The sequence below is a fragment of the Hemicordylus capensis genome, chromosome 4 (assembly GCF_027244095.1).
Source record: "Hemicordylus capensis ecotype Gifberg chromosome 4, rHemCap1.1.pri, whole genome shotgun sequence".
Lineage (NCBI taxonomy): Eukaryota > Metazoa > Chordata > Lepidosauria > Squamata > Cordylidae > Hemicordylus > Hemicordylus capensis.
The window spans coordinates 186,624,342-186,638,634 of NC_069660.1; positions in this window are offsets into that span (position 1 = coordinate 186,624,342).

Here is a 14,293-nt window from a genome sequence, read left to right on the forward strand (position 1 = left end):
TCAGAAGGTGTCCCATGTTTTATTTTGTTTTTGTTTCCACATCTTAGTGAAGATCTACACAAAGCTTAAATAATACATGTCACTATGATATGATGAGTTGAAAGGAATCAACATACATATCACAGAAACCACATGGCAGGATGTGGATGCCTTATTAAAGCAGAAAGAGGTAAATACCTAACCACAAGGCAGGGGATTCCCCTGAAAAAGAGGAAAAAGAGGTGGTGAACTGGTGAGAAACCACAGGGAACTGGACACAAGCTCCATGAAAAACCAGAATTAGGGGGTTGAGGGAGGAGGCAACAATGATAAGGTGGAACCATAGACATAAGGAGCGTAGGCGCAAGGAAGAACTACCTGGCCAGGATAAGCCAATCATAATGGAGAATAAAACACATTACTAAATATGGTAGTTGATGCTGGGGGGCTGGGGGGATCAAGTTCCACCGTTTTGGTTGACCCACACATTATGCGTGCTGTCTGTCATTATTGTTTGATGTTGACATCTATCCTATGTCTCCATAGTGCTACTTTAAGCTGAATGTGATGCAACAAATGTCACACATTGTACTTTAGTGTGTGGATGTGTGTGTTTTGTTTTCAAGGCAGGGGACACAAAATCGAGAGATGCACATTTTGATCCTGAGGCTGAGCATCTGGCCAGGCTGAGTTGCAAGTAATTTATTTGGGGGGAGTTTACTAACTCTTCTACATTAGAAGACTAAATATCAGTAGGAGTGTGATGGGAGTGACTACGTAAAGAAACAACACTGAGAACAGCGTTAGATATTATAAAGAAAAAAGAAGCATAAAGTACATGTGTCTTGCACTTCCGGTCTCCATGCATTCCAATCTAATCTAAAAATAAGTTGTTCTAGTAAGAACAAATCTGCCTATTTTCCTTTCACTACCTCTACAACTGGATTAAATTTGGTTCAAAGCGAGGTCCACAAGTTAGATCTCTTGCACTTCAAATGTTCATGCATCCACCATATTGGATCAGGGTGGAAGAAATAATTACAAACTACACCACTGAGGTGTCCCTGTGTGTCACTCACTACAACTGGATGGGGTCACACTCCCACAGAAGGAAAAGATACACAGTCTGGGGGTGCTTCTGGATCCAAACCTCTACCTGGTGTCCCAGGTTGAGGCAGTGGCCAGAGGTGCTTTTTATCAGCTTCAGCTGATATGCCAGCTGTGTCCATTTCTTGAGATGAATGACCTCAAAATAGTGTTACATAAGCTTGTAACCTCTAGGCTGTATTACTGAATGTGCTCTATGTGGGACTGCCTTTGTACATAGTCTGGAAACTGCAGTAGGTCCAGAATGCGGCAGCCAGGTTGGTCTCTGGGTCATCTAGGAGAGACCATATTACTCCTGTGTTGAAAGAACTACATTGGCTGCTGATACATTTCTGGACAAAATACAAGGTGTTGGTTATTACCTATAAAGCCCTAAACAGCTCAGGCCCTGGGTATTTAAGAGAACATCTTCTTCACCATGAGCCCCACCACCTGTTAATATCATCTGGAGAGGTTCATCTGTGGTTGCCACCAACTCATTTGGCGGCTGCTTGGGAATGGGCCTTCTCCTTTGCTGCCCCTGGACTTTGGAATGAGCTCCCTGTTGATATAAGAGCCTCCCCATCTCTGGCAACTTTTTAAAAGGCACTGAAGAGATATTTATTCACCCAGGCTTTTAATTAGATTAATGGTTTTAATTTTTAACATTAGTTTTAAATGATTTTAATGTTAATGATTTCAATTTTAAAATAATTTTAATTGTTAAATTGATTCAATGTTTTAAATTATTTTAATTGTAAACTGCCCAGAGAAGCAAGTTTTGGGTGGTATAAAGATATTTTAAATAAATAAATAAATAATAAACTGTACTGAATTTGGTTCAAATCAGTTAAACAGTTCACGTTAGCCCACTTGCACCTCAAAAGTTTAGGTATCTGCCATCTTGAATTGAGGTGGAGGACATCATCACAAACTATGCCACTGAGGTGTCCCTGTGTGTCACTCACTACAGCTATCCCTAATCTGGTTTACATTAGTTAGTCAGTCCACAAGTTAGCCCACTTGCCCCTCAAACATTTACACGTCCGCCATCTTGAATTGGGCTGAATGACATAATCACAAACTTTGCCATTGGGGCATCCCTATGTGTCCCTACAGCTATAGCCGATTTGGTTCAAACCAGGCAGTTCACAAGTTAGCCCACTTGTGCCTCAAATGTTTAGGCATCTGTCATCTTGAATCAGGGTGGGTGACATCACCACAAACTATGCCACTGACATGTCTCTATGTGTCCATACAACTGTACCTGCTTTGGTTCATTTTGGTCCAGGCATTGTGAAGTTGATGGGGGACACACGCACATGGATGCATGGAATGCCGAGTGATCTCAAAAGCCAGAACCCAAGGGGTATACTCGTGGGTCAAATGGGCCGTAAGCCAGAATTTGGCTTTTTAAAAGCCAAATCTGGTCACCTAGCTGGAAAGTAGGCTAAAAAAGGATGTACTCCTCTCCCAAAACCAATTAAGGAAGGGCGCAACCAGCCAATTTTGCTCTGCTGTGTTTTGGTGCAGAACAATGAAACATGCAATATGGAGTTACTTTTATATCCTCAACTACTCCATGCCAAACCACTCCATGACTGAATCTCTGACTATAAGATACAGGGAATGTGTCTCACACAGCCAGGGGGCTATGCTAGACCGCTCCCTCCACTCATCCACATCTGACAATCTCCAGTGGAAGTAGGATTTTTTTAGATTTTACAATAATTCCTGATGGGATAATTTCTCCATAGATTCCCCTTCTCCACTTCTCCATAGATTGCACTAGGAAAATGTTGTTATTTTTTAAAAAATCACATGTTCCAAGTCTCTAAAAGCGGAAAAAGGGAGGCAAAAGCATTTCCTCCTCCTGCTCCTCCTCCTCCTGTACCTTGGAGACTTCTATGTATTTCCACATCAGCCTGCATCCTGCTAGAAAGCAATGGTCTCTAGATCAATTCCAGAAATGCTTCTGCCTCTCCTGGAGGTTGTTGTTCGAACTCAGATTCCAGTGCAGAGTGCAATCCCTAATTGTAGAAACTCCATGCACACTCTGCACCCTGAAGAAGATGCAAATAGTTCTATTTCAAATATGACAGAAGAGCAGGGAGGGGACAGGCTAAAGGAGGGAGTTTCAAAAAGTATTTAAGGGCCTGGGAGGCAGAGAACCCTTACAGTGTGCCAGTGTCTCTTGAAGAGGAAGGATACATCAAACGAGAGGAAGGACAGAGACTGCAGCATCAGAGGAGAGCAGAGTGAGTGACCTGGGGCCTGCTTGCTTGCCTTTCCTTTTCCCTCTAATTTATTTTTAATTGTACCAATGCTCCCAGTGGCTTTAACTGAGTGCTGCTTTTAGGGTGCTTCCCCCCCCCGCCCCACTTTGAATTTTTCCCATCTTGTTTGCAGCCAGTCCCCAGTGGCTTTAATAACTGAGATGCTGTGCTGATTCCCCCGCCCCCGTATGTATGTATGTATGTATGTATGTATGTATGTATGTATGTATTTATATATTTCGATTTATATACCACCCTTCCAAAAATGGCTCAGGGCAGTTTACATAGAAAAATAATAAACAAATAACATGGATCCCTGTGCCCAAAGGTCTCACAATCTAAAAAGAAACACAAGATAAACACCAGCAACAGTCACTGGAGGTACTGTGCAGGGGGTGGATAAGGCCTCTTACTCCCCCCCTGCTCAATAAAGAGAATCATCACATTAAAAGGTGCCTCTTTGCCAAGTTAGCATGGGTAATCGTAAAATGTACCTGCAGCCCCAGTGGCTTTAACTGGGTGCTGCTTTGATTCCCCCCCCCCCCACATGTGGATTTTTGGTTCTTTCTTCAACCCCCAGTGGCTTTAAATGGACGCTGCTTTGAAATTTTTTCCTTGTGTGGTATATTTTTTCTTATTGCTTGTAACCAGCCCCCAGTTTTATTAATAACTGGGTACTGTGTTTCTCCCCACTTTTGCAGCCCAAGCTGCACCTCTTTGCTACTGCTGCTGCTATGCACCTGCTTGCCTGGATTGGACTCATTCATTCATTCATTCATTCATGCGTTGTTGTTGTTGTTGTTGTTGTTGCAGGCTAGTGTTCTTTGACTTCTGCCTGCTGCCCACCAGCCTGCCCAGGCTTTCTCTGGTGTTTCTTGTCCCCCTGCTCCGAGCTTTTACTTTTTTTTTATTTTGTGGGTGGGTGGATGCCTGACTGGTGCCCACCTTCCCTTCCCCCTAGCTGTTGAGTCCGGGTGTTTGCTCGGCCCGGGTTCCTCGAGAGTAACACCTGGCCAGCCAAAGATGCTGGAAAATAAGCCCCACCCCACACATACTCTTGGTCAGATAATCAGAGTACCTTGAATTTTTTAAATAGGGTCTAGTTGGGGGAAGGGTTTAGGTGGGCACTAGGAGCACAGTAAGAAAGGAGGGTGTATTAATTTAGGAGAGCCCACAGTAATCCCCTCTCCCTTCTCTTCCTTAGATTTACCCCATTGTTGCTTGCTTGCTCCCCTCAAAAAAAGAGACCCCAATAAAGTCTCCTTATTTGGGAGGATTTAATTTTTCTAGCTTCTGTGTGTGTACACTACAATATGAGAGATAGCACTGTGTGAGGCATACACAGCATAAATAGAACACCCCTGACCCCACACACCACTTTTTAGAATACCCACCTTAAAGCTCCACCCCACCCTCACCACCAGAATTAGGGCTTCAGTTTTTAAAACCCCAAGGTGTCGGGGGGGGGGCTATGTGGAAGAGCCAGGAGCAGAGTGGCAGACAGAGGGAGGGGAGATACTGCTAGCCATGGTGGGCGACAGCAAGAGGAGCCTACTCTGTGAGTCATCCCCACTGATGTGGTTGTGTGCAGGCTCTCCTGCCTATGGCACCTGAAGTAGAAGTAAGTGGGGGATCCTCCCCTGTCAGGAAAGATCTTCCTGTAGCAGTGGAGGAGAAGGTATTGTGTTAGCTGCTACTAGCCCAGCCAGATCACTTTCACCATCCTTCCCAATCCCTATTGTCTCAGGGTGGCCTCCGGTCCAAGACTGAGGAAATTATTCTGCTTCCTGTTCCTGAACCTTCTCAGCCCCGGACCAAGGGCAGATGTGGTGGTAGTCCCCAGAAGGAACCAGCAGCCTCAGTACCACCACCAAAAAAATGGTCCCAGACTGATAGCAGCATGGTGTGGGATCACTTTGAGTTCCACTCTAGTAACCCAAACCATGCTGCCTGTGGCATCTACTGTGGGACACAGGTCAGCAGGGGGAAGGGCCCTAAATGTCTTACAAAATCGGGGATGCTGCAGCACCTGTGATGGCATTTCCCAGGGGTCATACTCCTGCTGGTTTGTCTTCGAGTAGCAGCGATGCACTTGCTCCTGCTCCCAAGCAGGGGAAATTGCCTGTGTGGTGGGTGCAGTCAGTGGGGAAATTGTCTGGTTGCCCAGAGCCTCATCTGATCACCTGGGCCATTGGGGAAATGATCACTTTGGATGACCAGCCATTCCAGTTGGTGGAGAATGCTGCTTTCCACCTGCTACTGTGACTGCTTACCCCTGACTAAAACATCCCCTCACGCAATACTTTCAGCAGGCAGGTAATGTGAGTGGGCATACAAGGAGGCTGTGTCAGGGCTGTTGCATGCAGCAGCTCCAGACACCAGTGTGTACTTCACTCCGGATCTGTGGATTAGCCACAGTGGGAGGCACACTGCTTTCCTGTCCCTCATAGTGCACTGGTGGGGACAGGAGAGTGAGGGGATATATACTCCTGGTGGCATGGCCAGCCCCTCCCATGCAGCTAAGCACAGGTGGGCTGTGCTGCATGTGGAGGTACTGGACACTAACCACATGACAGAGAAGCTGTTAGTGGCCATGGATCACCAGGTTGAGAAAATCAAGAAAGAATTCAAATACTATATGGAAATGTTTTAATATAACAATAGTGATAAAACTGTATGGTTGAAAACTATCCAGACTACATTAAATATAATAAATCCAGATCAATAAAATATATCTATATATCTGAAATATTCTTACTTCTAATAGTAGTCTCCAGACACAATGTGGTGATTAAACTGGCACTAGTTTCTCCCTTTAGCTGATTGTCTTTCACAAACTTTATTGTGAAAGTTTGTGAAGCTCCAAGACCACGCTGACCATTGAGAAAGTGATCACCTTGGCAGGTTGACTGAGGACTGGAGTAGTAAATTGTCTCAGGACACCTTTGGATCCATCAGCAGAGGATCTTTTGTCCTGCCAAGGATGAAGGATATAAGCCATCACCCCTGACCAGCTGCCCAGGTGGAGGGCCCTCCTGGTTGAAGAGATTAGGCAAGCCAAGGAGAGGAAACTGGGGTGTGACCAGGAGGAGAGTGCTGGAGTGCCTACTGCTAGTGCACAGTCCACCCCTAGTAGCAGCATCACCACCATTTCCCAGTCCAGCAGTGTGGTGTCCCTGGCAAAGCCATGTGACCCAGTAGTTCCTCCTCAACATTCCACCCAGTGGTTCACAGAGGGTTTCCTTGGTGCTTTTAAGACTACATTTAGTAGCAACTTCACCTAAGAACATACACTACAGAGGGCAATAAAAGAAAGCTTTAAACTTGTTTTGATATGGCAGTTCTAGTGTGTACGCATTTCTCTCCTGAGATACCAGAATCCTTTGCCTATATCATCAGAGAGGGTTTTTGTTTTTGTTTTTAATGGGAAGAATAAGGGATGAACTCTTCATACCTGGTCTTTGTCTGCTATTAAAATGCCCCAACTATCCTGAAATATTTAAACATCTTTTATCACCAAAACTTTGACCTGCTTAATTCTATTCACCAACTTCATGATGTTTTGGCCATGGATGTCGATAAAATACTCCTTTTATACCTGCTTTTTCTTCCCTTTTGGCCATTGTGTAATTGTGTTTTAACAGAGATCATGATTTGGGGGCATTTCTCATGTCATATTTAAATATAATTTTTGTGCCTTTCTGCCCTGTGGTGCACAACTCCTTTTGCAGGAAAGCAAAGAAGAGAAACCTGAACCTTCTCCTTTTCCTCTGCTTCAATAAGAAAAACAAAATTACTTTAAAGCTATCTCTCATGCCAAGCTCTGGAAATGGAAGGCAAGCTGATTTCTTCTGCCTGAGAAGCTAATACTTCAGAAGCACTCCAGGCAAAAGATGTCCATGAAGAATAAAAAGGTTTTAAAGCAGAAGATATTATAATCTTAGGAAATTTAGGAAAAGAAAATCATAGCCCCCAAAGTCCATCTCACAGCTTTAATTTATCTCAATCCCATCTCTTTGAGATTTTACAAAATATATTTGCCTCCCAGAAAGGAAAATTGAGGTAATCCCTGCCCCCTTTTTTTAATTGTGTGCTAACTTGAAAAGATGATCAATTTGTTGGTTGCTCTTAATGTTTGGATTGCCATTTGGGATTTCCTCTCCTTTGTTAGTTATCTCAATGCTGCATCAGTTTTTGATTTTTCAGAAAATATCAGTAAAATGGACTCAAATAAACAGTCCTTAAACTGATAGGTGTTGTGATTTCAGTCAGCCTGGCAATCCTGTCCCTTGCCTGAAAGCTTTTCCTCCTCTAATGTGAGGCAGATTCAGATGTTCTTATTCAAGCAAAACATCTGAAGAGTTTCAAAGGAAGCTAACATGAGTTCAGTGTCTGATATGACTAGCAAAATATTTGTTGGAGGGAAGAGGAGGAAGGAGGTTTGCACATTCCTATTTTGTTGCCCTGGTCCAAGACCTGTCGATCTGTCTTTTTGACTGTTTATCATTTGCATACTGTAGAGATGTGTATGGAACCAATTCAGCACTCCTTTTACCAAGTGCCATACCGGTTCAAAATGTTGGCGCCCAAGCTGGTTCAGAGGCCAGCGGAGTTACTTTAAGGGTCAGAGAGGGTGCCTCCTACCTGCCCATCCCTGCCCTGCCCCTTTCCCCTCGCAGGTGCTCTCCTAAAAAGTGTGGGTGCAAGGCTAAAGAATTCCTACTTGCAGCCCTGTTTAGCATCACCATGCAAATGACTGAGGCACATGCATGTGTGTGCCGTGCACATGTGCATCAGTCATTTGCATGTCAACACTGAACAGGACTGCAAGGAGGAACACTGCAGCTCTGCGCCCATGCTTTTTGAGAGAGAAAAGCAGGAGGAAAGCAGTGTGGCAGGGATGGGCAGGTAGGAGGCACCTTCTCTGTCCCTTAAAGTAATCTCCCCCCACCCTCCCAGGAGTGTATGGAAACAGTTAAACTTCCTCTTATGCCAGTGCTTCTCAAAGTGGTTCACATAACATTAAAATAAAATAAGCGTGTTCTGGTGGCGGCAGCAGCAACGCTGGTGACAGTGACAGCACCTGTGGCAGCAGTGGCTTAAAGCTGCAGCAGATCCAATTTAAATTGATCCCTGAAATGGCCTATGGGAAAATCTGGCAGCTGATGAAAGTTATAAGGGCCATGGCCCCTCTTCTAATGAACAGCAGATGCAAAGAGCAGTCCCTGGGTGGTGTATCTTTTCCATAGTGGCTCCAAGTAGCAGAAAGAACTGCAGGGGGAAGGGATGTGCCCAAATCATTTTGGCACCAAGGAATGGTGGCTGCTGCCTCATGTACATTTGAAAATCCCTCCTTTGCCTTCCCCCCACTCTTCTCCCTTCTTTGAGTCTTCCCCTAGCCAATGCTGGGTCAGTCAACCTGGCATCACAAGATTTGAATGAAAAGAGCCAATCTGGAACCAGGGGGGAATTGCCAGCAAATCAGTGTATACTGTCATTCACTAATCTGAAGTTTGGGAGGGTGAGAATTTTTTTTAAAAATGTCATTGAACAAAATGGACACAGCAGGAGAGATCACCACAAAATGGAGGCCTGAATTTACAAAATTTTCGGATCAGATATTTGTTTTGTTTTTGGCAATTGGTTTTGGACCCGGATCTGGCCTGCTAGCAAAAGGGCGCTTTGTTTTGTTTATAAATTGTCCAAAACAGGTAGATTCAGGTACAAATTGTTTTGTATCCAAATCAATTCACACATCCCTACTCTTGATGTGTTAATATTGATTAACTAGAAACAGGAAATGCAAGCATTTTGTAGCAACAAGGTTGTCACATTTGGCTTCAGATTTAGAGATTACATAACTGGATAAAAGATAACTGGATCTTTTTGTTGACTGAACTTGCAAGAATTTTGAGTTTGTGACAGGTTTCTCACCTTTTTTTTTTTTTTTTTTTTTGGTAAGAAGGATTACTTCAGAAGGACATCATAACCAATGAGAAATCCTGCCAATCTGAAGCTACTGATTGATCATTTGCCAAATAAACAGGTAGAAATAAAGAACCAGTAATGAAGATAAGCCCAAGCATCGTGGTTTAGTAAGTTGGAACAATACTTTGTGAACTGAGTCAATATAAGGTTGTGGATAGAATGCTGACTTCAATAAGAAAACTCAAAAAACCTGCTTAGCTATGATCTTGCTATCGTAACATAACCCAGAGAAATGAGGTGAAATGTGAGGCCAAGAGTCCCTGCTGGTTTTATATAAGTCCTGTCCTAGGCTTCGCTCCCCAATTTGATGTTAAGACTAACCATACAGATACCTGTGCCTAGCAGCAGTCAAAACACTAGGGCTGGGGACTGTTGCCACTAGGGATGTGCAACCTGGCTTTTATTTTTAATTTCCCAGGCTTTTGCCCCTGCCCCCCTCCCCCCATCTGAAGACTGAAACAGGAGAAGATTGAAGAAGACTGACTGAAAAGACTCAGCAGAGACCAGACCATTCAGAAGTGGACAACTGGACGCAACATGGGCAAAGTCCTAGACAGAGTGAGTAGCCTTTTTCAGACACACACACACACACAACAGAAACAAAGTAAAGTCTTGACTTTTCTGGTTGGAGGGAGGTTTGACTTGGTTTTTAAGGGTTTGCATTTTTAAAAGGTGTGTGTTTAATTTAAAAGAAGTTTGAACAGGAGTTCTGTCTGTGGGAGGGATCCCCGTATTAGCTAGGTACTTAGGTGGTTAGGAAAGGGAAGAGTAGCCTAGCCTAGTGGTTTAAAAAAATTGTTAAAATGTGTGCTGTTGTCATCATCACTCTTCTACTTGTGTAGGAGGGAGGGGGCAGTAACCTTGCTGTACCACTGCCAGCCCTGTTTTGCATCATTCTTAACTTACTTAACCCACTTATGGCCAGGTGCCACTGATGTAGCTGTCTTAGTTGCTTGTTGATGAAATGCTTGGGGGATGGAGGGCATTTGATGTTGGCCCTAGTCTGCATCTGCGATATCACACTTGCTTGTTCCTGGTTGCTGGCCACTGCTGTTATCCTGCATCAGACGGAGGGGTGGGGGCATGAACAGTAGGGGTGTGCAATTCGGATTTTTGGTGTTTTGATTCAAATTCGAATCGAAACAACCCCGTTCTGTTTTGGATCCGAATCTGGCCAATCCGAATCACCCCCAATTCGATTCGGATCCGAATTAATCCAAATCTGAATCTGAATCTGAATTGATTTGGATTAAAATATGGGTCCGGGGGAAAATAGTGGGGTGGGGTGGTAGTGCCTAATGGGTGGAGGCTACCACCCAAATTGCAGAGGGATTGGCCAAAGGGCTGGTTTTTCGTGAATTTCTGAAGTTTTAGTGTCTTTTGGGCACATTGGGGGCATAACGTGGGATCTAGGCCAAAAGAGTGGGGTGGGGTGGTAGTTCCCAATGGGTGGAGGCTACCACCCCAATTGCAGAGTGATTGGGCAGAGGGCTGATTTTTGGCGAATTTCTGAAGTTTACGCATTTTTAAGGTTTCCCCCCATTAGGTATAATGGAGGGTGTATAGCTTCACGTCGGGGGGAAAGGGGTGGCCTAGAGTGGTGTGGGGTTGGTGGTAGTGCAGGTTAGGGGCAAGGAAGCTACCTGAATTTTTTCAAAGGATTTGGGCAGAGGGCTGATTTTTGGTGATTTCATTTGTTGGAATGTTGTTGCTTCTGAGGTGTTCTGAGTGTGGATTCTATGATAGCAAATGAGATTTTCAATGAGACACCATGAATCCACTCTCATTTGCTATCATAGAATCTACACTCAAAACATCGAAGAAACAACAGAACCTTTTACCCCATGGGTTAGAAACCCATGGGGGTGGTTGGCACCCTATGTGCACTACACCGCCACTCGCTCTGGGCCACCCCAGCACCCCCCAAGTGCACTTATGGGGCAGCTGAAACCTCCATTATACCTTATGAGGGAAAACCTTAAAGACGTGTAAACTTCAACAATTCACCAAAAATCAGCCCTCTGCCTAAATCCTTTGAAAAAATTCAGGTAGCTTCCTTGCCCCTATCTTGCACTACCACCAACCCCACACAGCTCTGGGTCACCCCTTTCCCCACCCCCGATGTGAAGCGATACACCCTCCATTATACCTAATGGGGAAAAACCTTAAAGACGCGTAAACTTCAACAATTCACCAAAAATCAGCCCTTTGCCCAATCACTCTGCAATTGGGGTGGTAGCCTCCACCAATTAGGCACTACCACCCCACCCCACTCTTCTGCCCCAGATCCAATGTTATGCCCCCAATCTGCCCCAAAGACACTAAAACTTCAGAAATTCACCAAAAAACAGCCCTTTGGCCAATCCCTCTGCAATTGGGGTGGTAGCCTCCACCCATTAGACACTACCACCCCACCCCACTCTTTTGGCCCTGAGACCTGAAATTCAAATAGACATCACATCAGACCTTTTTGCATTGAAGTCAATGGGAGGCAAAAAGGCGGGAAATTCAAATTGATGTCATTGCTTAAAATGGAGGGGGAAGAAGAAGGCATTTATTGGCCACAAAATGGAGGGCTGAAACAACAAATATTCCGGATCTGAAACAGGGGTGATTCGTTTCAGATCCAAATAATTTCGGGGGGCTTCAAGGGTGATTCATTTTGGATCCGAATCACCCGAAATCGGCAGTTTCAGGTACAGATCGTTCTGTACCCGAAACGTTTCGCACATCCCTAATGAACAGTGCATTTCATTGATGTTTCACACTGTAGTGTAGATCACTTTTGTTGTGGGGGGTGGGGGGACACAGTGGATGTGGTATGTGGGATCTTTGGAAATCTTCTTTGTAAAATTTTGTTATTGTTGGTGATGTGTGCTGCATCCACCCATAGGGGACAATGGGGACAGACAGTGTCCATTTCCACCTGTAGGTGCCTCCTAGGAGTGCCTCAGTGGGTCGGGTGGTATTGCCCTAATGGGTGGTAGCTACCAAAAGAATTTCAGAGTAATTGGCAGAAGAGTTGTGTGGGTGGTAGTGCCCCAATAGGTGGTGTCTTTAAGGGGTCCCCCCATAGGGAATAATGGGGGCTTCATTTATGAATGAAGAGTTCATGAACTCACAGGGTTCATGAACTCTTCATTCATAATCTTGGTACAAAATGAATGAATGAACAGGGTGTCCCCTAATATTGAAAATAATAGTAAAACCCAGTAACCCATGGGTTTGTGGTTTGTGGGGTGGTCTGGCACCTCACCTGCACTATGCCACAACCTGCTCTGGCCCACTCTGGCACTATCCAAGTGCAGTTATGGGGCCACTGAAGTCCCCATTATGCCCTATGGGTGGGGACCTTAAAAATGCACAGACTTTAAAAATTTGTTGTTGTTTTAAAAAACAACCCTTCGGCCAATTACTCTGCAATCTTTTTGGTAGTTGCCACCCATTGGGGCACTACCACCCACCCCACTCTTCTGCCCTGGAACCCCCTTTTTGCCCCAAATTGATTCAGATTTGGATTTGATTAATTTGGATCTGAATGGAATCCAGGGTGATGGGGGGGGGGGCAGATTGGGAACCAAAACAAATCGGGGGCAATTCAAGTCAGGTACAAATTGAATAAAAAAAACTGATTCATGCACATCCTTAATTAAAAGGGAGGGGTCATATTAGCATAAGGAGAAGAGTCTGCAGATGAAGATAATTTGCTATATATTCTTCTATATAGCCACAGCTACCATTAGGTTTTCATAACTATCTTTGAAATAGTAGGGCACCTTTCAGTTTGGGTGCAAACATTGGTACACAATTTCCCCCCAAAACTGGGTGGACTTCTAAATTTTCCCAGGAGGAAACATCTTTGCCCATCATTATTAGTCCATCCTACCATAATTGTCCTGACTTTGCTATTTCAATCTCAATTTCAATCTCAATTTCAATTTAGAGAAAATCTCTAAGTTATTGGCAGACAGACAATATCTGGTAAGCCACTTAGGTACACAACTTCTTTGAACCAAATTGCCATTCACAGTGCTAGTAACAGACCTAGAGGCTATTCACACAATGGGAGAAAACCGGGCTAGCGGAGGCTAGCCTGATCTTCTCCCATTGTGAGAACCACAAGTGCTCGAGTGCTCCACGTGTGCTCCGCAAACCCAGTTCCTTTAATCGTGTGTTGCTGCGCTGCAGCTCCACACCGTGGCAACTCACAAGTAGACCCTTGACCAGGAGGCTGAAAATCAGCTTCCCAGCTTGGAGGTCTCTTCAGCATGCCCTGTGCACTCCCGCAGGGCATGCTGGAGCTTCCGGGGGCCATACCCCCGCCAGCTCCATGACAGAGCCGGCAGTTGTGTGGGTGGCCACTGCAGCTGCCTGGAGCAGACTGACTGCTAGTCTGCGGGGAGAGCGTGCTTATCCCACTCTCCCCACAACCCCTCTCCAGGCGGCTCCCACTGATTGTGGGAACCGCCTCCCAATCATGCACATAAGGGTGTGACTATTACACTGTGGCCATATTTGCACAATATGGCAAACAATGGGTCCATTGGACCTGCAGTTTGCCTCCATTCTCCTCCACGCACTCCCAGATGATTTGATATGCAGTCTGGGAGATTGCAAAGGGGGAGGCATTGGCTGCATGTGTGGCATGAAGGACAGTCATGTCAGCCAATTCATTAGGAGAGGGGGAGGAGCTTCCTATACTCCTCCATTTAGAACATGACGGTGGAATGCGGATAGCAATAGCAATAGCACTTACATTTATATACCTTTCTATAGCCGGAGCTCTCTAAGCGGTTTACAATGATTTAGCATATTGCCCCCAACATTCTGGGTACTCATTTTACCGACCTCGGAAGGATGGAAGGCTGAGTCAACCTTGACATGATGACATGATGATGCCTTCAAACCTCAGATCTCGATGGTGAAATTCACTGCAAACCTAAGGTACACATCGCAATTTGGGG